The sequence below is a fragment of the Camelus bactrianus genome, chromosome 8 (assembly GCF_048773025.1).
Source record: "Camelus bactrianus isolate YW-2024 breed Bactrian camel chromosome 8, ASM4877302v1, whole genome shotgun sequence".
Taxonomy (NCBI): Eukaryota; Metazoa; Chordata; class Mammalia; order Artiodactyla; family Camelidae; genus Camelus; species Camelus bactrianus.
The window spans coordinates 4,864,555-4,892,284 of record NC_133546.1 but is presented as its reverse complement, the minus strand read 5'-3'; the positions used below and the strand labels follow the sequence as shown (position 1 = coordinate 4,892,284).

General features: G+C 43.1%; 1 protein-coding gene and 1 long non-coding RNA gene across 3 annotated transcripts in view; one reads left to right on the top strand and one right to left on the bottom strand.

The window, feature by feature from the left end:
* The window catches only part of PACRG (parkin coregulated), a 448,401-nt gene that overhangs the window by 386,627 nt on the left and 34,044 nt on the right, over positions 1 to 27,730 (top strand). The window lies entirely within an intron of this gene.
* Positions 4,053 to 13,874, bottom strand: LOC123619794 (uncharacterized). Its single transcript, XR_012508513.1, has 3 exons — positions 12,806 to 13,874; positions 12,627 to 12,716; positions 4,053 to 4,824 (listed from the first exon to the last, which is right to left on the bottom strand). It is a non-coding gene; the product is annotated as an uncharacterized LOC123619794 (long non-coding RNA).

Genomic DNA, 27,730 nt, shown 5'->3' with positions numbered 1-27,730 from the left:
TGGGGTTCAACACAATAGGGAACTGCAGACTGAAGTACCAGTGATTCCCAGTGTGGAATCTGGGGATCAAATCAAGGGCTAACATTTCCAGTCAAGTGAGGAATTGTATATTGAAACAAGGGCTAGGAGCTTGGGTTCCAGGTGGAGCTGTCTTGCCCTGGACTAGAAAGCCAGTTCTAACAGGAGCTCAGTGCAAAGAGAGCAGGGCTCAGAACCAAAATAACTTAACCTCAGAAATGACAAGAGAGACAAAGGTCTCTACAAGGTTCACAGGTACCATGCCTGAGTTTCTGTTGTCCCAAAGCTACCAAGCATCTTTCTGATCCCACTACTGCCACCAAATCTGTTTAAGAACAAAATTCAACTGAGTAAATTTTAAAGATCTTATTGGCTTTATTCAGTGATTCATAACTCAGGCAGCATCCCATCCAGCAGCTAGAAAAAAGCTTCAAAGAGATGTACCAAAAAAAAAAAAAAAAAAAAAAAGGCTTTTACAAGCAGAAGAGGGTAGGAAAAGGAAATTTCTAACAAAAACTGGATTGTTTCAGGCAAGGTCACCTTCCTACTGGGGATGTGAGGGTCTGTCAGGTAGATTACCTCGCTGGTGTTGACCAGGCAGTTCCAGATTGACTGGTTAAAGGTCACATTCCTGGGAGAGGCAGAAACTGCAGTTAGGTTAGGTATTAGGTATTGGTTTGCAGATGTGGGACTTAGCACAGGTGACTCCACCTTGGGGCTGTTATTTCTTTCTAAACAAGCTCTCAAGTTTCTTTCTGTGTTTGTCATGAGAAATATATATTTTTATCTGTAAGGCTGAATAGATAATTGGAATCTTTGTGCATACATGCACACACAGGCATGTGAACACGTCATGGGGGCAGGTGGGATGGTGGACCACGACCTCAGCTCTTTTTCCCTGGGTTCCCAATCACTATCTAACCCACCCCAGTGGTCTCCTCTTTCTGGACCTGGTACTGTCTGTTCATCCTCTAAAATAGCTAAAGATACTTAGAGACCAAGAAAACTTGTCTCAAACCTTGAAATGCTAACTTGCTTGAAATTTTGTTTCAAGATAGAAACAAAAAGAAATTTTGTTTGTAGAAGATAAATAATTGTCTTAATTGTTGATGTTTTAAAAAAAAATAAGGAGGAAGGTGTAATCTGGGCACCCAAGGCCTAGCTGCTGAAAATTAGTCATTGAAGCTGTAGGAACTGTCTCACACTCATTCAAGGCTTCTGATTAAAGTCCATGGAACGTCTAACTGTAGTCAAACAGAGTAAGCAGAGGCTAAGCCAACACTTACTAATACCTAGCTGACACCATTCTAACATCTGTAGTCTCTAATTTAACTATAGTTGAGATTTTTTTTTCTATACTGTCTTTGTCTACATTTGTGTGTTCATTCAGCGATTAACAAGGATGAATGCTTTTAGTATCATGCATGATTGTATATCTCATAAGGCCAAAGTGTCCTAATCTGAACTATATTTTCCATTTCATTTTATGGAACAAGATAGGGACATTCATTTAATACCATTCATTCAAATTGTTTTCAATAGGTTGCTTTTTGTTTGTTTGCTTTTTTCTGAAAGAAAAATTCCTTCCTTAGATCTTTTCTTTAGTTCTTTCAGACACATTAAGTTTTAGTTGAACTGATTTATGGAACTTTTTTATATGAGCTTAACCAAGGCTGTATCCTTGAATCATCTAGTATTTTCTGTAATATTCTGTAATATTGGGCCAAAGGGACTTATGTGCATGTTTTAGACATTGAAAACACACTGCAATGCCTTGCTCTTATAAAAATTATTTAAGAGCCTCTCTGTCATAGGAATAACCTACCTTCCTTTGACATGTGCTTCCATTTACAAAAGAATGGCCTTGCTGTTTATGTTATGTATTCTAGAAAAGAATGCCTAGCACTGACTATATTTCATCCCGCAAGGCCCCATCTGATCAGTTCAAGAGCAGTGAGGCTGAATCCAGCCCTGGAACTTAAAAGTCCAACAGACTGTTGTGACTTTAAGTATCTAATTTAGGACAACATGAAATACTACTTTGGTTCTCAATGCATCTATCCTCTAAAGATAACCAGCGCATTCAGTTGCCAAACAAATTCTTCATTTTGATAATCTTTTGGGATAATAAAAGTGAACAGTGCTAAAATCAAAGTGTTTTTCAAACACTAATGGTGCCAAAACTTGAGATTTTAACATTGGCAAACAAAAGTATTTTAGCCGCTAAGAAATCACAGAGCTATAAAAAATTGTGGAGGTTTAAACAGAGGAAAATGAATTCTCTGTCATGTTTCCCTTTTTTAGTAACCCAGCTACAGAAAAAAGCTAATTGCCCTCCATGTGAGTAAGGGAGGTAGGCAAGACCTCCTTTCTTTCTGCTATTTTCTGTCACCATTTTTAAGTCTGATCTTTAAATCAGTTTCTATTTCCCAGACTAAACTCTCCAACAAATGATATTAATTTCAAACATTTCATATATTTATAATTAATTCAAAACTAAGAGATTATAGCAATTATTTTTACTTGAGAACATCCCACATTCATTCACTAGTAAATTATTATGGCTTTGTCTTTTAAAGTCTACTTTGGGAGCACTTTTTAACTTAAATCAATTCTATACTGTAAACCATCACTCTTTCAGAAACATGTAATTCTATTTGAATTATAATTATAGCCTAAAGCTAAATTTAATTTACCAGATTATCAGACTGGCTGCTTTTAATATTAATCAGGGAGGACTCTAGCTAAGTATGACTTTGTTCATTCAAAAAAGTAGTCAGTCTACCCCGACCAGGCATTACTATACAGGTTGTACAAACACATGTTAATATAGTTCATTGTGGGGCAGCCATTAAGGAAAACAGAATGAATCAGAGGGTTAAGAGAATTCTATCCTCAGCCCTCTTCGTTCTTTCTCTGTATTTATTCTCTTGGTGATCTCATTTAGTCTCATAGCTGTCAACACCATCTATACATTGACTCCCAGTTTTGACCCTTCTCCACCCTCAACTCTGAGCTTCTAACTCCTATGTCCAGCTTCTGAATCAACAGCTGCTCTTGGACGTCCAGTAGACATTTCATTGAATGTATCCACAACAACTCTTGACTTGGCCGATGGACATTTTCTGCCCTCACCTAAGTAAATGGCTCTACTGACAACCCACTGACCAAGAATAGCAGAGTCATCTTGAAGTCTTCATTTCCTTTACCTCCTACAACCAAGCTCTACAGTAACAAATCAGTGCTCTACCTTTACTCTTGGTAAATTGGTCACTCTCAGTCCTCCACCACAACCTCTGCCCCGGATCTCAACAGCTTCTAGGAAGTCCCTCTGTTCCCACTACAGTCCACTCTCTGCTCAGTAACCAGAGTGGTCGCACTCAAAGTTAAATGAGATTTTGTCATTCCCTTGCTTAAAATCCTCAGTGACATCCCATGACATTTAGAATAAATTTCAGTGTCCTTCCCTTCAAGACATGACATCATCTAGCCCTTAACTACTCCACCTCCTTTTCTTCCTTATTCAATATTTAATAAATTCAACATTCTCCAATCCCACCAGACATCTTACTGTTCTTCAAAGACACCAAGTTTGCTCCTGACTCAGGACATCTGCACTTGCTCCTCCCTCTGTCTGGAACAATCTTGTGCTGATTTTATACATGGCTCCTTTTTCCTTTCTGTTCAGATTGCTGCTCAAATGCCATCTCCTCAATGAGGTGTCCTTGACCATTTTATCTAAAATAGTGATCCAGATCTATAGATAGCCTCCAACATACTCTATCCTCTTACAGCATTTTATTTTCTTTCTATTTAAAGCCATCTTAATAATACATAATATTTATAATACATACATATAGAATATTTATATAGCTGTTTGCTTGATAACTGTAGGATTCAGACAACCAAGACAGCAGCCTCATGAGAATAAGGACTTAGACTTGCCATGGTTGGATCCCTTACTCCCAGAAGGTGCTCAATAAATATTTTTGAATTATTAAGCCAACTTAGAAGCCATTACTTACATTAAAATATTCACTCCGTATTTTATATTTATTTCTTTTTTCACAAAGGATTTGAAACAGCTTTAAGCAAAAACAGACAATAAAAAAACAGAAACATAGCACCAAAAACATTATAGGCAAATAATAATAATAATAAAGTAAGATGGTCAGTTACAACATTATCATGAGGAAGTAAGAAAGCAGAAAGGATACTGTGCTTTAAGAGAACTAAACTTTTCCTAAGGCTAAATTCTAAATGAAGGTTCTCCAGTGAGCCTTCATACAGTAAAGGGCAGCGTCCACAGCAATATTTGTAAAGCAGATGCAATGGTCCTTTTCAAATGGCTGCTTCTTTGATAATGGCCAAGGGCCCAAATTAAAATGCAATAGAATGAAGGGGAATTATTAAAGGGCTAAGTGATATGCACAAGAATGCAGTATTCTGGTTTCTTTACTTGAACCAAGAAAATGACTTCCATCCAGAAGAGTCACCTAATACCACAGTCAGCATTGTTTACTGCTAGGAATTAAGGTGATTTCAGTAATCCAAGGTCAATACTGCATCAGGAAATGCTAGTGTGGCACGCCTGGATTCATGCAGCTAGAAAGCCCCCCACCTGCCAGGGTGGTTTTATCTCACATTCGCCAGGTGCCTGGAAGAATGCGCATCACTTCCTTCCTGTCAATGTTCTTCCATGGATTTTCTATTCTTTATGGAAGGCTATATCCAGGGTACTCTTTTCCATCAACTCCTTTACCCCCTCTTTGTCTTTGTCATTATCTGTAGTCCTATTTTACTTTCCTGTAAAATAAAAGAAAAATAACTATTGTTACTACAAACACTAAGAAACACCAAAAGTTGCAATGTACTTTATCTTCTATAAACCAAAATGCTAAATTATTCTCATTATGGACATTTTGTCACATATTGTGAAATTCGGAGTCGACAGAGAGCTAAACTAGAATTCTGCTTCAAATAAATTGAGCTTCCTGTGACAACAGTTTGATCGGGTCCCATGAGCACTCTCTCATTTTAAAAGCGTTACTTAACAAACGCTCTGAAAAGTCTGCAGTGAGCCTCAGGTTAAAGCCGCGGTCATTTCTATTGGATCCCCTCCGTAATTAGCGGTCTTTAACAAACATCACCGAGCAGCTGTAACTACACCACTGCAGTTCACTGGCTACCAGCCACTGTCCCAGCTCATCAGTAAACAAGCAAGCATTTGTCACCTTTCCCACAGAGGCCCCCTGCCCCCAACTACAGTCAGATCCAAGAAAAATTCTTCCTTACTTTTTCCCCTAAGAAAGTGATTTTTTTTTTACATGTTGAAAGAGTCTGTAACATTGGTAAAAGGTGGAAACACATTTCATTGTTTAAGAGGCCATTGTCTCTCCCTCCAATAATGGCAGAGATCCTGGGAAAGCCAAGACTGTCTTTCCTTTGCTGAGAAGCCCTCTCCAAGATATGCTACCTCTATCCCCCTGCTCACCACCACACACACACGTACAGACACACAGACACACACACACACACACACAGTGGCGGCCAGTGTCTTCAACACTGCTCAGTGCTTGGCAAAGGGCAGCAAGATGATGACAAGAAAGACACACACAGTGCCAGGCAGGGAGGTTTTTGAACATTGCAGGGATGGGGTGAGGAGTCTGTCATAGTCATGTGCCCCCCAAGAAAAGTATTCCCTTTTATTTTTCATTCAGCTGTCACTGAGAGTCAAAGCACGCATTGGTAACCGCTATTGTTTGGAGAGTTGCTGGCGGTTCCCGGCCAGATGACCACCCTTCCTGAAAAGCTGATTGTGCTGCGTTTACTCAGCTCCCTTTCATAATATCTAGTGTTTTGTTTTCTTATTGCAGACACTTTGTGCAAAAAAAAAGCATTTTGCTACCACACTCCTCAATTATTCCAATATTTGCCCCTAATAGAAATATGCACTCATAATGTAAACACACTATTCTGAGAAGCAAAGTGCCTTCTGTAACGTAATTTGTCGAATGGCTTATTCGAATGATGTGCTGCTGCGGTAATCACCGATTCCCCTGTCCTACTAAAGCCCCAGAATTCCTAATTTCTGACAAAAGTCCGAATCTAATCCAAAAATCTATTTGACATCTTACAACTATTAGATTTTCTAATAGTCTTGAATAAGCAATGAATTGTACTCACTTCCAGAGAGAGTGCATGGCCACCTGCCAGTTTAAAACAAAACTGGGAATCTGGCTTGTTCTCAAAGAGACCAGTACCTAGGAAGTCACTTGACTTTTCCATTTTTAGTGTTTTCTTAGCTATAATAGAAAGAGAAACATGCTTATGAGAGAAAACGGTTTTCTCTGAACACTTCCTTTCTGATAATTGATGCTACCTAGAGACCTCGACACTGAAGCCAGGGTCCACTCTGAGTCTCTGGGTCAGTACCATCTTGCCTATCGGATGGAAGTTACCCTCAAGCTCAGATTGCTCATTACATTCCAACATTCTGAAAATGACCTGGCTAACCGTTTCCAAAGATCTGAGAACACTAAAAATTCTTCAAATAAAGATATTAGCCATTTTTAAAAATGTGCCTGTCACCCACTTAAACCTTGTTATATTCATTTGTGATAGTCACTCAATTTGTTTGGGGCCAAAGTTGCTCCTAAATTCATCCATACTACTGATAGAAATCTTAAGTTGTGGTTATGACCAAAAAGGCAGCAGATTATTTTTGGTGACGGGCATGAGCCTTTTGGAAGCAGACACGGAACCGGCTGTCTTGTCCTCCAAAGCACACAGGGACCTGTTTACATGTGTGATTTGAGCAAATCCTTGAATTCCATGGGGCCGGGAGGTCTCCATGTGCTGAGGGCTGGGCACTGCATGCCGGGCTGTGTGGACTTAGCAACGCGCCCCGGGTCCCCGCGGTTTCCTGGCAGCAGAAGTGACTGTGCAGCTTGAGCTCGCCCAGGCTCCCGGGGCCCCAGCTCGGGGCTGTCTCTGGGGAGGCGGAGCTCCTCAGTGCAAGCTGAAGTTCGAGTCAGAAAAGGCTGTTGTTTAAACTGAAGAGAGCCTTTTGTGCCAAAACCACCATCCATCCTCTTTTGTTCCTCTCGAAAGGGAAGTGACGCCAGCTGGCTGGGCTGAGGCAAGTCATCCACACAGATGCTGGTCAGATGACACTCCCCTTCCTTCCCCTTGTGCAGTTCCAACCACAGGGAATGCCAGTGTCCAGCCCCCTAGAAGGCGACGTCTGGGACCACCACTCCTTTGAACAACTGGTGGCCATCTTCCAAGTAGCCACAAGGTGATAGACGTATTTTGTACTCATTGCATTGTCCATCACAGTAACCTACAGCCACCCCGTTTTTGCCCACTTAGGATAAATTTGCCTATCGTTAAAGGACAGCTTATTATAAAGTAACACGATATCCTGGTAAATAAGAACAGAGAGACAGCAAGACTGCCCACTCAATGACTTTACCAAAATGTGTCATAAGATCAAATTTGCATCAGAAGCTTTGAAAAACGAGAAGTAAAAAATAGGAGATTTTTTTTACCCCTGATTGCCTGGTGATGAGACAGCCCGTAACAGCGCTTGGCTATGAGTGACTTAGCAGCTGAGACGCCCTGGCCCCCACACGCAGCCGCCTCAGCCCCTCTCCCCTCTGCTGCCGCCACTGCTGCGTTCAGTCGGGGGGAAAGCATCGCCTTGTACTGCTTCTAAAAACCACAGATATCGGGAGAGAATTGGAATAATCAAGCTTTGACTGTGACTTCCCAAACTCTAGCTCTGCACTTTGAGGGTGGTTGCAGAGTCTGTGTTCTGCTGAGGAAGTACATGGGGCCTAGTGAGTCCCCAGGACTGGGCATTTCAGCAGGTTTACCAGTAATCAGCCCAAATCTCCGGCAGCCTAAGGAGAAACGTTTGTTTGCTGTGGGTCTTCAGTTGTAACAAGTATCTTGGGGACACTCTTAGATTGTATTACCTTCGCTCCTGAGCCTTCGGCTTCACTGGCTAAATAGCTCATGAGGTCAGCCACAGAAGGGCTAAGTGTGGACAGTCTCATTACTGGCCCCTTCTCTACACTGTCTTTGGGACCTCCCTGGACGTACAGGTACCAACTACAAGCGACAGCTCGTGTTGCCATGTGATAGAAAAGCAGAAGTGTACGTTATTCCATAGTACTCAGGCATCCAGGATGTCTGAGACATAACCACTGAAAAATAATAAATAGGCTTATAATCATTGTCATTACTATGGGAGACAGGGAGACCACGTAGGGAATTTTTATAATTCACTACCTGAGTGACCTTGGGTCAGTTGCTTAGCTTCTTGGTGCTTCTTTCAATGGAATGATGATCATATTGACTATCATTGTTATCATTAAATTGATGAAGATTTAATGAGACCAGGCAAACACCTGGTATAACACAGCAGTGCACCACATCTGTCCATGGGAAAACGTCATAACCGCTACGGTCGTGAGGGATGCTTCTCCAAACCATGAAGTGTGTCTTCCCACCTGCCTCACAGTAAGCCCAGGAGACGGGCAGGGTCCCACCTTACAGACAAAGAACCTAGGCTCAGAGACAAGAGGCTTGTCAGCATGACGAAGGCCTTGAGTGTGTAAGTCATCTGCTGTTATTAGCGAACATTCTATACATTCCTGAATGTTCCACGAGCATGTATTAACCACGTATCCAGCATTTATCTCTGAACAAGGCAAAGAAGTTTAGTCTAGAGGCAGGAGAGAGACAATAGCAAGGAGACAAATCAGTGAGCAGGTCACCTCGGAGAGCAGTAACTGTTACGTGGAGGATGAAACATAGTAAGGGGACAGAAGTGACCAGGGGAGGGTGATGCTCTTACTGGGGAGGTGACATTGGATGTAAGCGCTGAGCGATGACAAGGATGCAGCCATGAGGGGTTCTGAGTCAAACAGGTCCAGGCAGAGGCCCAGGGAGAAACAGCACTGTTGAGAAAAAGCAAGAGGCCAGTGCATGTGGAGGCCACGGGGCAAGGGGCCAGCAGTGCGAGCGCATTCAGCATTGAAGAACATGGAGCAGAGGGGCTCTGAGAGAGAAAACCAAGGGTTCTCCTTCTGGAGAGACCTGACTGGTGCGTTGAGTTGGGCTCGGAATGTGCGAGCCAGGGGTTCAGGCATCAGGGACGGAGACGAGGGTTGACATCATCAGCGTGTAGCTGACGTCATCATCTGCTGACTCGCAAGATAACGGCCCGCAGACTGTGGGCTCTCCAGAGGTCAGGCTTACAAGATACATTAAACTCAGAGGGGGTCTGTACAACAGAGGAACCACTGGTATCTCACCGTTTTTAAAAAACTTGGAAGTACCTTGGAGAAATGTTATGTGCTAGCATTTCATCATTTGTGGTTTTGTAAAATAAATAAATGAATAAATAAATATCCCCTTAAGACCTCAAAATACAGGAGACAGCAAATAAGGAGATCCAGTAAATTCGTAGTGATGGGTCAGGACAGGGGCAGATGGGGCCTGGTGGGGGACAGGAGGAAAGGGTCACTGGAGCGCTGGAGTGGTGGCAACTCTGGTCAGTTGAGGGGCACTCTCCCGTCTGTGGGCCACTGTCCTGCTGAGTCAGTGCACTGGCCGGGCCTCCATCCTGCAGCAGCTCTGTGGAGGAAGGTGACGGGGGCAAGAGTTGATCTTGGAAGAGTCCCTTATATTCTGCTCAGGTCATTTAGGGGCAACTCTGCCTCCGATCTGCAGACTCACAAAGTAGCAGCCCACGCCAAGCACAGGGAAGCTCTCATCAGGCTTCTGGAGGCTCAGCAGAGTCACAGGCACTGTCACAGGGGCCCGGGAAGCACACGGGCAGCCCCCTCTCCACTCCTCATGAGGAAACCGAGGGCAAATGATCAGCCCAGTGGACACAGCTGGTTATGACAGAGCCAGGGGAAGAGCCTAAATCTCTCAACATGTTTGAGAGCACAGAGGAAACGCAGTCCCTTTTCTTCAGGGAAGTTGTGGTCCACTTTGAAGTCTGTATCAGCAAACACCGACAAACAGATAAACATGGACGAGTTTTCATAATGACATGGCTCCTCTCGTAGATGAGTTGCTGTAGGTGAAATGTATTGTTTCCGTCGTGGCAGTTCTTGCCCAGTTCTCCTGTGACCATGATGGTCATCGAAGCCAGCTGGTCCCTGCTGAGACTAGACCATTTCTCTGGCCCCACTGCCCTCAGGCCACTCCTGCAGAGCCAGCTACACACGCAACGCCAGGACACACACAGCACGGACCAGGAAAGGGAGGGAGGCAAGACTGGGAACCCTTGACCACCCTGAGGACCCTCCAGAGGGTCAGCACTTGGGACCAGTGACTTCAGTGGTCATGTTTATGCGTTTCATTTTTCCAGAACTTCATGACTCACTGACTGTGAGTGGACCGTGTTAACACTTTATCCAAAGCCCCACTCTATCTTCCTCCCATGAGTTTACTTTGTTAGTAAAAACTCGTGGACTAGAGTTACATAGCTTCATTAGCACCAAGTGTTTCAAAATCTAAAACATGAGACTCACTTAGAAGAAGATCAGATTGACTCCTGATAAACTAATGACAACATTAATTATTGCCACCAGTACCTATTTTTCTCATATGCAGCTAGAAACATCGCCTAGATAAGCCTCCTGTGAAAATTCCGGGACTACTATCTTTCTGCTCCTGAATTTCGGCTTAGAGATTGTTAACTAAACAGTCTAATTCTCAAATTGTCCTCGACTTTATCTCCTAAGGGACAATCCACCAGGGCTTTCCTCGGATGTTCACACGGAAGTTTTTAATCTGTTAACAAGAAGCAGATGTAATTGGAAAAGGGCCTGGCTCTTAAAAAAACATAAGACATGTAGTTACCATATTAAAATCTTGAGCCAGCACTTAACAAACCAGCCTGGGTCACAAAGGAGATTGTGGGTAAGCTCTGAAACTATGAGTGAGTAAATTGTGATAGAATTATGCAGTGATGTTTTGTGTGTGTGTGTGTGTGTATTTCTTCTCTGTTATGATTTGGCCTATTCAGATTTAAAGAGCTACAAAGAATGAAATGCTAGAGAAATCAGAAAAATAGATGAGTGCTTGTGATATTTCTAAGAAATAGAATTCTGGTAGTAAAATTAAATTGGTTGGAAACCAAAAACATTTGAAAGTTCCAGAACAAATGTCTAAATGTCTATATAAAACTCAGAGGATTCTAAGAGTAAGAGGGGAATCAGATATTATCTATCCATACTTACTTTACAGGAGAGGAAACCAAGGCCCAAAGAGTTTGCACACTTTTTCTAGGGTCACACGGAGAGGCAGTAGTAAAATCAGACCTAGAATTAATGTCCCCCATCTCCTGGCCCATTACTCTTAACTGCATTCTCTATTTATAAATATAATGCGTGTTATCAAAGCCCGAGTAATACTAGAAGAGATTAAGCAGTATAAAACTATCTTCGCTCAACCAGGTGCCTTCCTCCACCTGGAATTCTACTGTTAGATAAACGCTCTCTGGGCAAACATATGTCCTATTTGGTCCGCTCCTAAAAGGGCAATGGACATGGCCCTGCCGGCACAAGACAGGCGGCCTGGAGCGGGGGCCGAGCAGGGCTCACTGCGCCTGGCGCCAGTGGTAACCCGGAGTGGGGGTGCAGTGGCCGAGGAGGGACCCGGGAGGAAAGGGAAAGATGCGGAGTGTGAGGGCAGGGGCACAGGCAGCCCCTCCCGCCTCCAGGTTTGCAGGGTTCTGCCTCTCCACCGTGCACACAGTCACAGGCTGCAATTTCAGTATCGCCATTAGCAAACTTAAAATACGTATTTTTTTAAAAAATCTCATTCATCATGTAATATTTCTAATCTTAAAACAGACATCTGAATTTTTAGAAGGCTGCTTTGGAAAGACTTTTCTGTTGGTCGCCAAAAAACGCAAACCTCAATAATGACCAGAAATATGTGCCTGAAAGAGAAATAAAGCTGATAAAGGGGGCGTGGGGTGAGGAGAAAAACCCAAAATTGTTTCTGACTCTAGAGAAAAGGCACAGCAGCCAAAACAAATGGCCCCATTGAAGCAGAGCTTTACATCCCACCCCAAAAACTCTTGACAGACTGACCCATTGTTTTGTGTTGTTTTGTACAATTAATAGACAAAGCAATTGTTGGGCGAGACCAGAGCTGCCCTCTCAGCACATAGTCCAGGCTCCCGGCTTGCGAGTGGGCGCAGAGGGGCTTCGGAAGTGCGGGCCCCGCCCTCTGAGGTCATTCTCCAGGAGCGAGGCGGGCAGCGAGGGCTCCCAGCCAGCCTCAGGTTCAGTGGCGACTATAACTGAATTGACCCACAGAGGACAATGCGAGCAAGGCTGCTCTGGAACCCGCCCCTGCACAGAGGTGCAGCATCCTCCCCCCAGCCCCCGGCGGGGAGTGCTCCCCTCCCTGCCCCCCACCCCACCCGGAGGCCAGCAGCCTGTTTAGGAAGGAAGACATCCCAGCCATGTCCTGCTGGAAGTGGGAAGGGCCCTGCTGTCTGCTGAGGCCTTTAAAGCGCCACCTAGACAGCAGAGTGCCTCCTCCCCTCTCTCCCTGAGGTCTTCTGTTACCTTAATGCCTCCATTTTCTAATCGGCTCTTCATTATGCAAACCACAGGCTTTCTGAAGCAGGTTCTCCGTTACCTGTCAGAACGGGGTTTCTGCAGCACAAAAGAAAGAACCTGTCACACTGAGAAGTTAATGGTTAACCCAGACTTAAACCCCTCATCAAGCAGGGAATGTGACGGACCCCACGTCCATGGCAGCATCCAAGTGAAATAGCGCCTCTCCCCTCAGATCAGGTTTTGCTTCACTGCAGCTTTTAAATGCTACCCAAAGGGCTCGGGAGGGCTCAGGAAAAGACAGCCCAGAGAGGAGGCAGAAGGGGCTGGGATCTAGGTGCTGGGGGAGCCAGCCTGGCCAGGCTTGGTGTCCAAGGATAAGGAAGTCTTTCCAGCAGGTGGGCAGGGGACCTGAGTCCAGTAACCTCCATGCTCGGGACATGGCGGGTGAGCAGCAGCCACCGGGTGTTTGCGTCAAGGCAACCGACGTGGTCCTCCAGGCCATGAGGGGGTGTGGGCAGGACTACAGCTTCCAACCACGGAGCAAACACAAAGGCAGAGGGTCAGGCCAAAGGTCACCCGGGAAGGAGAGATCTGGGACCTGGGAATGACGGACTCCAGTAACAACAGGTCCTGATTCTTAATGGATCTGAGGAGGCGGGACTGCACTCAAGTCTTAATTTTTAATCAGTTGAGTCTGTGGCTTCCCCAGCTGCTTCGATTTGTTCAAAGTTATTATGCTTCCAGAGACTCGAGTACTATTCTACATTCTGCTAATTTTTCTATGAATTTTTAAACATATTTGACTTTAATTTTCTTTTAGTACACAGGATAAGATGTGTATCTAAATTAATTTTTCTCCAATGTGCTATATCTCAGCATCAGATACCAATGAATCCTCCCCCCACTGTTTTGTAATGCTCGCTTTGCTGTACGTTAAATTCCTACTCATAGGAATGCGGTCTGTTTGCCTTCATTCAACAAACACACACTGGCAGACTCTGTTCTGGCTGCTGAGGACAGGCTGTGAGCAACTCAGCCAAAGGCTCTGGGCAATTTTAGTTGGAGGAAACAATAAACAAATAAGCAAACTATTAATCCATTAGATGGTTGGAAATTTTCTATTAAAAATGGAAACGTGACACAAACCAGAAGTGCCGATGGGTATGTCAGGGAACCGTGTTCCAGCTGACAGACGCCAGTGCAGAGGTCTGGGGCAGGTGACACGACCAGCACACCCACAGAGGCCGGCGCGGCCGGAGCGGCGGAGGAGGTGCGGGGGTCTGCGGTGCGGGGGTCGGCCGCTCTGGAAGAGCGGCCTCTGTGGATGTTGACGGTTACCCTGAGTAAGGCGGTGGGTCCGTTTCCTAGGGAAGTTGTAATAAATTAACACAACTTGCTGGCTTCGAACAACAGAAACTTTTCCTCTCACAGTGGTAGAGGCCCAGAGTGTGAAATCACAGTGTCAGCCAGGCTGGTCCTGTCCAAAGCTCCGGGGAGGCTGTCCCAGCCTCTCCCCCAGCTCGGGGCTTGCAGGCAGCCCTGGGCTTGTGGACTCATCACTGCAGTTGCTGCCTCGGTCCCCATGTGGCCTTCTCCCCTGTATGTCTCTAAATGTCTTTTCCTTGTCCGTCTCTCTCTGCTTAGGACACTGGCCACTGGGTTTAGAGTCCATCTCAAATCCGGGGTGGTCTCATATCCAGAGCCTTAACTTGAGTACATTTTCAAAGATCCTCATTCCACATGCACAGGCACCGGGGGTTAGGACTCTGACGTGACTTCTGGAGAGACACGATTCAGCCCGCTACAGATGGGCAGCCTTTGGAGGGTCTTTGAACACAAGAGTGAAAAGATCTAATAGGTGTTAAAGGGCTTACGCCAGCTGCTGTGTGGACATGGGTGAGAGGGTCGGGGCAGAAGCAGAGACCAGCTAGGAGGCTACCCCGTTATCCAAGACAGACCTGACTAAAAGTGGGGGAAGTGATAGTTATCCAAGAGGTAGAAGTCATATTTATATGGGAGGTTGATTCTGATTTCTTCGTGGGTTCCACTGATTTAAATTGCTAATTTTTTTTACCACTGCCAAACTATTTTGATTGCTCTTTCTCTGTGTTTTAAACTGTCTGATGGAATTAATCCTCTTTTCCTTTTCCTAGTAGGATTATGTAAACCTTTTAATTTGCTTGAGACAATATTTTATCTTCTGATTCAAGAATATAGATAGATGATAGACAGGTAGGTAGGTAGGTAGGTAGATAGATAGACAGACAGACATGTGTCTGTCAATTTATTTGTCTTCTAGTACCTTTTTAAATATTTTTTAAAAATGTTCTTTAGAGCAACAACATCTGCCTCACTAGGTTTATCCCCAAGGAGTTCTTGTGAGGAACGAGTTAATACGATAATCAGCATCTATACTTTCATTATGTTGGCTGGTGGCTGCTGATAATTAGCGAGGCTATTAATTTTGGCTTGTGTATTTCAGATCTAACATTTTATTGAATCATTTTATTAAACGTGATTATTTTTGCTGGCTCCTCTGCATATTTCGGTTTTCCATTTTGTTAAGTGCATATAACGATCTTTTCTCCTTTTCCATTATCATTCCTCTTTATTTTTTCATGTCTCATTGCATTAACCAGAGTTTTCAGAACACTATTAAGTAACCATCCTTGTTCCAGTTTTTAAATAGAGCTTAATTTGTCTATCCATTAAGCACAAATATGGGCTCTCATTTTCCTAATATTTTAATATTTTGAGGAAACATTAAATATTATCAATTGTCTTTTAGACCTGTTACTCGTTTTCACATAACCTACTGATGCTGTGAGTATGTTAGTAAACACTCTTGTGTCAAAGCCTTCCACTGTGCCACATGTCCTCCAGCAGACACCTTTATATTGGCTTAGAATAAGTTTTCAGGGTGTTCGCTTTAGCATTTCTGTGTTTCTTTTTATAGTTAGGGATCTGCTTTATTTTGGTGACATCCTCATTAAAATCAATATTCTCGTATCATATTACAATGTTTGCAATAATTATGGCACCTTGGGACAAGATCTTGGAAAACTGCCTACCAGTAATATTTTATTAACACTCCTGGAAAAGGCACTAGTTTTCTGTATCCACATCATTATCATAAAAATGTCTTTATGAAGTGCCTCTAATAATTCCTAATGCTCTGGTGTAGAACAGAATAGTTCTTGTCTCCCAGGAGCTAATGACAACAACTTGCAGATTGCATAGTATTTTGCAGTTGATAAGCCATCTCCACGTAGATGATCATAGGGCGGCATTAAACAAAAGCACAGGAAGATGTCATATCTGTAGTGATGCTGGAGCAATAACTTCTCTGGGGGGAGACTGCAAAGGGCTCCACTGCAAGTTCCGTGGTCCCCAAGGCGGCTTCCCAGCCGTCACCCTGTCCACCCTTGGGTAAACCCACTGCTCCTTCAACGGTCAGGCCTGTTGGATGCGTCCCCCTAACCCTAATGTGTCCTGATCTCTATCATGTGGGGACCCCCTCAGCCACCGTCCCACACACATTGTAGCATCTCATTCACAAGCTTCCTCTCCATCCCAGGCCCTCATCATCCAAAGTGCTCTCCTTATCCCTCTGGGAGCCCATCTAAGACAGCGCCTCTGCTTCCTGGATCTGCTTCATTCCGGCCTCACTTCAGCCACCCAGACCCAGAGCCTCACTTTGAACCTTGTCAGGACTTCTCCTCTGCAATACTCCCTCTCACCTGTCCCCACTCATCCACAGTCCCATGCTGTCCCCATCTGGCTGGGGCCTCCCCTACCAGGCCAGGCCACCTGATTGGTCATTCACACTGTCTGAAACCTTCCAATGGCCTTCCATCCATCTCCACGCAGTTCTTAGGGGTTGAGGGATGGGGGTGGGGCAGTAAAGTTAGGGGAGGACGGAGAACTAGAAATCTCAGAGGCGCGGTTTCCTGCGGGGGTCCAATCGCCTGGAGGGTGCGGCAGAGTTTCAAGTTGGAAGAAGGCTTTGCCTCTGCGCTTCCGATGCCGTGCTCCCTCATCTGCCCCACGGGCCGCAGTCGTAACCCTGCTCCACCCTCCATTTCCAATCTCAGCTCTCATTCCATCCCTCGGGGTGGTGCCCCTGGCCTTCTGCATGGACTCCACTGCCTGCCATCACTGGCCATCACCCGGCACCTCGGTGGGCCCCTTGGCCGGCACTGCTCTGCGTCTGGACTCTGTCTTGGCCTCCACCTGGCCTTCTGCCATCTGGTCCCACCTCGTTTCCTGTCACAGGGAGCCCTCTTCAGCTCTCACACTGGTCCAAATTGGTTTGGTCCCTACAAGGCTTCAGAGCCAGCTCACAAAGAACAAAAACCAGTTAGTCTCTAACTCTGCAATCATTCAAAGTTCAGTCTTTAAAATGCAGAGATTTTTCTGCCTCATCTACCCACAGCTCAGCAACTGTATTTCTACAGCTATTGTTATTCTATTTCTGTTCCTAATTGCTATTATGGAGAACCGTGCCTAGCTGAAGCTTTGGGAGTTGCCAATCTGTGGGCTCCCTTCAAATGTAAATGTGTTATGCAAATGTCTTCTGAGGCAGAGAGTGAGATACTGTGGTCTTCCCTGGTTGGGACAGGTTCTCACCGTCACTGTGATGGTGAGAACTGGAAGGCCATCCGCTCCCCTCCTGATTTAAATGCACACAGTTCTGAGGTTGTTTTCTGTCTCCAACTTCCTCTCCCACTGCAGCAGCTGAATTTAAACTACTTGCTACGAAATGCTGCTTCCTGGGGTCACTGCTGCTTAACTGTTTCGTGGTCACGCCCTGTGGGGACAGGAGCACATTTGCAGTCAAATTTCCTTACCCAGGGGGACTCAGGATGATGCCGGTAAAGTAGCTGCTGTTAAAGTCTAGGAACTGCAGGGTTTTTTTTTTTTTTTTTTAACATGTAAAATCAGCTCTCCAAATAATTCGTTACAGTGGATCAGTCACTGTGTTGTTAGCAAAACCTTGAAACATCAGTGCGGATGGAGACCTCACCATTCTGAGTAGAGTTCTATGCCTTTGAAAAGAGTCAGTGAAAATGTTCTCTTCCCAGGGTCCCTGATGCTGGAACACTGGCCCCATCACCTGAACGTCCTTCCTCCTTCTGGGCTCTCCTATTCCTGTGCCCAGAGCTGCCCTCTCTGCCTTCCGTTGCCCTCACCTCGGCCTCCCCTCCATGGTGCCAGGCAGGCTTTTCCCACTGTCACCTCCCTCACACCCATGTCCTTCCTCCTCATCATCACCAGCAGTGATGTGGTCCAAAAGAAGGTTCTTGGCTTCTGAATGAACAAGCCCTCAAACCTCGTCGGTGCTTGACTTCACAGTTACTCTGTGCTGTGCCAGGCACTCTGGTCAGAGCTCAGCAGTATTTAATTTATTTACCTCTTTTGAATGTATCAGTAGCTTCTATGTTCAGTATTGTATATAGTTTGTATTTCCAAAGTGGAGAAAAAAAGTTACCAGAAATGTATAGAAATGTATTCCACACATTCTAAGATAAACTAAATTCCCAACTATGTGGAAGGAGAAGGACAAAGCAGCCGATAGTGGGAAAGTGGCCCTGACCCATGACATTCAGCTGTCTGTCTTTTGTTTTCACACCGTGATATTATTTAATATTCACCGTAGCTCCACTGCCTCATTTTGAACTTCAGACAAAGGAAGGGGAAGTAACTCTTCCCTGGAATACCATTTATGTTCTAAAGTGCTAAAAATACTTTAAGGCACAACTGGCTTATTTAAGAGGCAGAGATTATATGGTTTTCTGCTGCCTCATAGGGTCACCGGGAGGATAATGGGGATGGGGAATATGTGTTAGTGCTTTGAGCTCGTTGGAAGAAAATCCTTGTGTAAATTCGAGGTGGCTTTGTAATTATCTCACAAGATCAGAATATCTGATCAAAGAGAATCACTCTGATCTACTCAGTTACAATGTGGTCTCCTTTTTTATTTTTTGGTTCAATGATGTATTACAAATTGCCACGAGTTTGTGAACACCATCCGCGGTTCAGTTAGACCCTCAGACTGTGCCGCATGGATGCCAGTTTCTTCTCCCCTTTACTGGTTTTCACAACAGATTTGCCGGATGGTTGCTATTACTCTAACAACCTCCATCACATTTTTCTCAGAGAAGAAATGGGTTACAGACTTGCATAAAGAATAAATTTGCCCAAGATTGTGAAAAACAAACAAATTGACATGCTAGACCCAAGGCCCAGATTTTTAACTTTCCTTCTGGAGTCAGGTTCTTTGCTCCTGCTCTGGACTGCCAGAGGCCTGGCAGGCACAACTTGCGTTGACTCCACAGTTGTGCCCAGGCCTCAAGGAGCCCAGGAGGAATTCTGCGAGTCTGAGAGCCAACCAGATTCTAACAGGAGAGCTTAGCTCACTCCCAAGAGAGAAACATCAGCCTGCAAGATCCCATCCCTGTTCCAGCTGCTGGCATACAGAGCATGCCATGGACCAGGACCAGAAGCCCACTCCAAATCAAAAAGACACATGCACCCCAGCAGCCAAGACATAGAAGCACCCTAAATGTCCATTGACAGAGGACTGGATAAAGTGGTTGTGGTATAGATATACAATGGAATACTACCCAGCCATAAACAAGAATAAAATAATGCCATTTGCAGCAACAGGGATGGACCTGGAGATCATTATTCTTAAAGAAAGAGAAAGAAAAATACCATATGATATCGCTCATATGTGAAATCTTAAAAAAAAAAAGAAAGAAGAAAAAAAAGACACTGTGAACTCATCTATAAAATAGAAACAGACTCACAGACATAGTAAACAATCTTATGGTTACTGGGGAAAGGGGGTGGGAAGGGATAAATTGGGAGTTTGAGATTTACAAATATTAGCCACTCTATATAAAAATAGATTTAAAAATTGTTTTCTTTTTGAACATAGGGAACTATGTTCAATATCTTGTAATAACCTTTAATGAAAAAGAATATGAAAATAAATATATGTATGTATATGCATGACTGGGACATTGTGCTGTACATCAGAAATTGACACATTGTAACTGACTGTGCTTCAGTTAGAAAAAAAGAGAATATGAAAAGGAATATATATATATGTATAACTGAATCACTAGCTGTACACCAAAAATTAACACAACACAGCAAACCAACCATATTTCAATAAAAAAAAAATTTTTAAATAAAAGAAGTCCAGAAAAAGCTCAAGTGAGAGCCCCATTATACTCAGAAATATATTACAATTGCAAACTTTTTTCGTTCGGATCACAAAAGCTCTTTGATAGTTTCTCCTAAACAGGCAGAAAAACTGTGGGAAACTCTCAGGTTAGGCGCACAATTACATCTGGTGATATCTGGAACTAAAGACCCAGAGAAAGGTTAAAACTGGCGTTCTCGCTGAAACCATTTATGAAAAGCCTATTACCTAACAATTTCATATTTGAGTGCAATTATGTTAATGTTATTAGTACATTATGAATGGTACTAATATGATTATTGTTTTGTGTGGTATTACAGGAAATTAATTTAAATGGATTTACATATTTTCAGATAAGGGGCACTGCTAACATGGGTAAATAAGCAAACTGACGTTCCTTTAAAACAAAAATAAACTAAGAGAAAGCTGGGTCATGACTTCACTTCTAATACTAAGAGCCATTTTGGTGGTTTTTTGTTAATGTAAGCATTTTGCAATTTCAGAAGTGTTTTTCTTGTTTAAAGGAGCAATCTGAATTACTCTCCCAGCCTTCCTGAGGTTCCTTAGCTCCATTTTATAGCTGAGGGAGTTGACAATCAAGGGAATGAAACAACTTGTCCCAGATTATCCCGAGTCTCCGACAGTGCAATATTCAAACTCAAATTGCCTAGAACTCAACTCCTACACTGAGATCACGGGGGAATGCAGCTTTGTACGTCAGCTCACTCCTAGTTCTAATTAAATGAGCCTGGGCCTCTGAAAATTCTCCTTCTCAGGATGTTAGTGAAAGGAAATGCCTCTCAAAGAGTCCGTGCTTGCTCTGACATTCAGCGACGTGCACCTCCATCCCAGAGCTTGCTTCTGCGTGTTCCCTCGTCATCCCAAGGCTGGTCCATCAGGCTCACTGAGCAGCTGCTCTGTGCCAGTCCTGCGCTCCCGGCACTCTCCTGCTGGGCCAGACGTGTGCAGGACCAGCTACTGCAGGCAACCGTGTGCACCAGTCTGCCAGCTGAAGTCGTTCAAGGGCAAGCGTGAGGTCACTGGGGGTGGTTGGTTAAAGCTGCCCAGGGGCAGGACTGGGGCTGGGCCTGGACCCTAGCACAGCCAGTGGACAAAGAGACAGGGGCCTCAGAGGTCAGAGAAGCTGTGGGTGCAACAGGCAGCGGTGAGAATTTGCAGGGCACATTCAAGGTGAACGCTGGACGCAAGGGGTAGAGGAGGTCGGAAATAATTGCAGATGACCTGTAGGCGAATGGTGGTGATGGTGGGGAGGGCAGTTCACTGCAGGCTTTTAAAAGCATGAAATTGATGAGGGGAGAAGCTGTGTTTGCAAAAATGAATCTGGCATCTGTGTGAGGAAAGAACTGGAGAAGGAAGAGCAGGGGGTTAGGAAACAAGTCTTTTGCAAGAATCTAGGCCCGGGGTGATAAGGCCCAGAGCGCCTGGAAGCAATGGCCACTGCCCCAGGCCCAGGGACAGGATCTAATCTGAAGAAGCAGCCAAAGCTTCGGGTTCACAGGTTTGTGGCGACTTGCGCTTACTACTGGTGATTTCTTACTACTGGTGATTTCTGAGAGTTTGAAGTTCCAGTACTCCAACTTGTTTGTGTGTCTTCAGCACAAAGTAAATAGCAGACTCCCGATAAATGCTTGCTGAATGAATGAATGAATGAATGATTTCACGCAAGCTTGAGTGAATGGATGGACTCCAGTGAGATCTGTTGGAGATGATTTCCTGGCTAATGATAGGGATTCCAGGCCTCCTGGTAAGCTTGTGAGGAAGCTGCCAGGGGTCAGTCCTGGCCCTGGGGTAGCTGCGTCCCCTGCAGGGACTCAGCTGGTCCACATCTTTTTCCCTGAATAAGGGAAGCCCCTGAGGCTGACAGTTCCAGGTGTTTCCCGTGAGCCCTTTCAGGGATGTGCAGGCTTCCTTTCCACCTGGGGGAGAACCACAACAGCCTCTCTCTCCAGAGAAGCTGAGGACAAGAGTCTCCAAGCACAGTGGAGAAAGTGATAATAGAACTCCTACTTTATATGAACGTTGCAAGGATTAAATGAGTTAATAAACAGAAATAACTTAGAGTAGTCACTGATTCTAAGAAGCACACAGTGTTAGCTGTTCTTCTTATTAATATTATTATTAACCTAGCAAGTTGCATTAAATTATAAATATTTTCATTCTAGGTATTGGTTAAATAAAGATAATTCCTTAATTTTTTTAAGCAGTGCAAACTTTCCTATTTCTCCTTAAATCAACAAGTGATTGAGGTTAAATATTCCATCGTGGTTTTATGTTAATGATCAAAAAAAACACCTAAATTTTTATATTTAGCATTTATCATAATAGAATGTTTCTCAGCTCTGAGTCAAAGATTAATATCATAATATTTTGACTACTATACAGCTCACTTTGGCAAATAATAATTTGATCCATAAATTTAAATGGATATTCATATATCTTTAATTATTTAACATTAAAATCACTCTGTCATCACTTTCCAATTATCTTTTCATGACAAAATAGTAACAGACCAATTCCTATAAAGTCATTTGTATTTAATTGGCTCAGTAGTTGTCTTTGATTAAAATGTTCTATCTTCTTATGTATCTGATATTGGGGATTTCTTTTTACCTATGCTGTCAAGGTGGCTAGAGATATCAATTACCTGGTATATGAATGGGGAGTGGAGATGGGTCCACTGTACTCTATCAGAACTGTAAGGAAAAATACCATAAAATCAGAAACTAGATTTAGATGTCAAAGATGACAGGTAAAAAATACTACTAGTAAATAAGATAGTTTATAAGGAGGAATGCACCACAGTTTACGAATTTATGAAATATGAGTGGAGGGGCAACATGGGGTCAGTTCAGTATTTTACATCTTGCTCTTAGCAAGATGCTGTGGAGCAACCTGCTCGTCTTCTGTGATCTGAATGTGCTGGTCAGCGTTGTGAGAACAGGAACGGAACCCTAGGGAAGTGAGTGGGGCAGTCGCCTGCCCAGGAGCAGTCAGAGGGGATGGGGGCGAGGCCCGGCGTGTACAGGGCAGGGCCGGGGCTGCTGCTGGATGACCATCTTGGATGGCAGAGAGCATTCTACAACCTCTACACGCCACCTGCTCACCCGACCTTCCTTTTCCCTGATATTTATTAATCCTTTACTCCGGCCAAGCAGTCTGCTGAGGGTTTTGCTTGTATTTCCTCTCAATTCTCAAAACAGCCCCATAAATTAAATACCATTATAACTTCGTCTTGCAGAGGCTCCGTGACTCGCCTGGTCTGACAGCCAGGCTGGGGTTGGCCTCCAAGCCGTCAGATTCAGGGCTCATGCTCTGAACTGCTGCCCCTCCCGAGAGCCACGAGACTGGGGAAATGTCCTTCTCTCCAGGCTATGCCATTTTATACACACCCTGCTCCTTCCTGCTCTAATTTACAGTGAGCCCCTCACCGTATGACTTAGTAACAGAGACAGAAAATGTCCCCAACATGTAAGGCCACATGCCCAGGATCTGGCCAGAGACCCACAGGTCAATGGCCATGAAGTCAGAAAGTCAAAGACTACTGAATGCCAAGGGAGACCTGAGGCCCGGTTGGAATCTTGCAGAGGCAATGGAAGATCCTGGATAGGTCCCAGCCAGGGGAATTGGGGAACCCTCCATGACCTAAACTTTCTGAGGCTTTTACCCTCAGAGGCTGCGTCCACCTCTTGGCGATGCCCAGTTGGCAGAAATCTTCAGCCAGGAGACCACCATGTTTACAGGAGACCACAGATGGCCACGACATCCTCCCATGAGCTGTTGGCTTCACTCTCAGTGTGGGCCAGGCAACTTCTGGCCCAGAACAGGGCATTTCTGCCCCGAGAACATCTTGCAGACCCATCGGTGGTGAGGTCTCAGCCTCATTCAGTAACTGAATGATTTATTGCGGCTCACTTATTTACCAGATAACCACTGATGCCTGCTACGTGCCAACATACGCGAGCAGAAGGTGTCCTGCTGCTAAGTGCTCTTCAGAGCTTATATACCCAGCGGGGCCGGGACATTTCCCACCAGTTCTACAGACAGCTATTTTCAATGAATAAAAAGTTCAGATCGTCACACATTTGAACAGTAATTTGTTCCTTGAAGTATCTCATTCAGATTTTACTAGAGAGGTATTATGGAGAACCTGCTTTAAAGGTTAGATTTAAATGTAATTTTTTGTATATCAATTCTACTTACATGTGCAGATCTTCTAAACTATTTACTTTAAATAATTTATAAATTCCCTGTCATATTTAAACTATCTGCTCTATCTGTGAGTAAAGGTTTGCTGACAAGCAAACTTCAACACAGTCTCTAGCAAATTATAACTAGTTCCAAAGTAAGGTAGTCAGTCTTTCTTTCTCTTCTGACTGCAGACTTTCACCATGCTTTTTCAGGATTGGCAGGTCTGGGACAGAAAGCTAACATTCAGATCCATTACTTCTACTCTTGAGAAGAAGAGTTCATAACTAACAGATAAGGTGGTATTTTCAATATGCTACTTTGGAAAATATTAATTTGAATTAATTTTAAAAGATAAGGAACTTAGTTCAATGATAAGAAAATTTGGCATATTAATTATAAATGAATAACATTTCATGGAAAAGCAAAAGTAAATTGCATACTTTGAAAACTTTGAAATATTGTCAGTGATAATCTGCCATTCAAATAATCTGCATTTAAAATCTCAGCAATCAAAATCTTGTACCCAACCTGACATAATTTATGACTTCACATTTTTGATGTAGTAGAAATATTTGGTTCGTTTCTTTCAGAATAAAGTATTAGTTCAATTTGCTGTTCATATTTTTCTATCAGCTAAGTCTGTACTTCTTAAAAAATTGTTTTATGGTTCTATCAGCTGTAACATCAGATTTGCCAAACTTCATTCTGAATCTTTCAGGGTCATGGTTTTGCCTGCTTTTACGTAATTTTCATTTGTGTTTTATTTTTTTCCACGGCTCCTTAAAAAGCAGGAAATTAGATTTGGGTCACTGTTACATTTCTCTTTCTTTACATCTTCAACCTGCCTGGGCTCCCTGTAGCTTTCTTCTCACACTTGTTAAATTTCTCCCTTTTCTTAGAACTTAACACGTGCTTTCAGCATGGGCAGAGGCACTAAAATGACGTGCTTATCCGTTTTTCCCAGTTGCTATTTAAAATTTTTCAAGCTATGTTCAACTTTTCTTTAACAGCCTTCTCATCTGTCAAATGAATTAAAAATATTTACTAATCTTTTCTGGATCCTAGCAACAGTCAGTTCGAAACTTCAATTTTTAAAAGATCACATTCAGAATGATAAGGTATTATGGCCCAAACTGTGCAACTCCTTGAAGTAACTTTAGTAAGAAAGCTGCAGGACCGCTATGAAAGAAACCATTTGGAAATGTAAAAGACTGGAATAAATGGAGAGACACAGCTTCCTGGTTGGAGGGGCTCCTGTAATGATGGTCATTGCTTTTGCCCTCTGACATCTGGGAACAGGTCATTGGTTTTCTCTGGGGGTCTAGCACTGCCATTACAAGCACTCTAGGTGGGCTGGGACCACCCAGAGGCCCTTCCAGCCAGCCAAGAGCTGAGCCTGCGAGCCACGTCCGGCCGACTGGACTCTGTTGGGGATTTGAGCTTGACTGAGAGTCTGAAGAACTGAAGATGCTTCTTCCCAATGGTGGGTCCAGAGTGGGTTGTCCTTAGTTCACACTGCCTGTGCCTGGGGAGAGCTTCCCTAATTCCTGCCTGCTTTCTGAGGTCTGCTTCTTCACTTTGGTTGTTGGTTTCTGTGACTCTATAAAGCTATCTCATACTTTTCCAATAAGTTCCTTTTATGCTTAAATTATCTAGTTAGTTTTCACTCCTGTGAGCCAAGAACTCAACAAGTGGGTTTTTTTTTTTTTTTTTAATTTTGGGGGGAGGTAATTAGGTTTATTTATTTATTTTAGTGGAGATACTGGGGGTTGAACCCAGGACCACATCCATGCTAAGCACATGCTCTCCCACTGAGCTATACCCTCACTCTCCAATTACTGTTTTAAAGCTTTCTCCGTGTAGGCTATGTGTAAGCTGTTGAGGTCTGTGTATTTATTTTCAACTTGACTACTTTATTAAATTCTTTTGCTTATTCAGTTGATTCTCTTGCGTTGTCCAGGTGTCAAATACGTATTCTTCCCAAAGTGCCTATTTCGTCTTCTCCTTTACAATTTTTCACCTCGAATTTCTCTCTCTCACGTCACAGCATTGACTGTTATCTGTAGTGTAATGTTAAATAAGAGTGATGATAAGAGTGATAATGAAACTTTAGTGGGAGAACTCCTGATACGTCTTCGTTAAGCATGGTACTGACTTTTGGATTGAGACAGATATATTTTAACATATTAAAGAAGTGCTCTTTTTTATTTTGTTTGTATCAGTAATGGGTGTTGAATATTATCCAGTGTTTTATCAGCATCTTCGAAATGATCATAAATATTTTTTATTTAATCCTTAATAGGATACATTTTATTAATAGAATTCTTAATAATAAATCATCTTTACATTTCTGAAATAAACTACACTTGGTAATGGTGTATCAGTTTTTTGACATGCTTCTGGATTTAGTTTGCTAATATTTGGTTTAAGATTTATGCTTTAATGTTAATAAGTGACATTGCACTAGTTACTTTCTCTATAATTTTTGTGTTTCGATATAGTAGTATATTTCCAGAGAAAAAATGTACAAGTTTCTCATATTTTCACCCTAAATTCTGGATTGGTGGAATTCTCATGTCTGGGCTTAGTGATTTTTTTCCCTTTTTGCTTGGTGGGGAGAGTGGCTCTCTCATAGCCTTTTCTCTTTCTCCCATAGATATCAAGTCTTTTTAGATTCTCTATCTCCTCTGGGGTCAGTTTTGGCAACTTGTATGTTCCTAGGAATTTTTTCAGTTTATCCAAATTTCAAATTTATTTGCATGGAGTTGAACAAAGTAATGCCCTATGTTTCTTTTAATTCCCTCTATTTTCTGTTACTCTCCACCTCCTGCCCTCCCAACTCTGCTTTTATTTCTTGCTTGCACATTCTCCATTTTTTTCTTGATTAGATTAACTATTGGATTATATCTTTTAGTGAGTTTTTTTTTTCTTTTGAAAACCATCTTTTGGATTTATTTTGTGGTTCTGCTATTTTGATTTGCTTGTTGATAAATTCAGCTTTTCCCTTTAAAAATTTCCTCTGTTTGTTTTGTTGCTCTTTTCCTAACTTTTTGAGTTAGTTGAATTTTATTAATTCTTTGTTTTTAATTAATATAAAGATTTAAGATAAGGCATCTTTTTCTGAGCATTTTATTGACCTCTCATAGCTTCTGATATGCTGTCTTTTTATTATGTTGTTTTCCATTTACTCTGTAATTTGTATTACCTCTTTGATCTAAAAATTGTTTAAATAAAGTCAAGTTACTTAATATTTACCTTTACTTCTGTTAGATACACTTATTTGTCTATCACTTGATGCATCAGCTTCAAATGATGCTCTTGAACTCCAAACTATTGCAAATGAGGCCATCAGCATATGAACTCCACTTCCTGTCTCCTTTCCCCTTCTTCCTCTTACGTTTTGTTAGTTATGTCATTTGTGCACTGTCGGAGCATTTGATACTTACACTGTTTTGCCATCCCACATTGTTTTAGTCTTAGTTCTTCAGTTAAGTCTGCAGTACCCAGCGCTGATCATGTTTGTCATCTCTGGGCTGAGAATTGACCTCCAGTAGTTTCTTTGTAGAGGAGAGAAACCATCTTCCCTAATGTCACATTTCCAAAACTGTTAGTCTTTAGCCTCTGTGCTTGAAGACTAGTCTGACTGTGCCAAAAATCTGACATATTTTGTTTCCTCTAGTTTGTATAG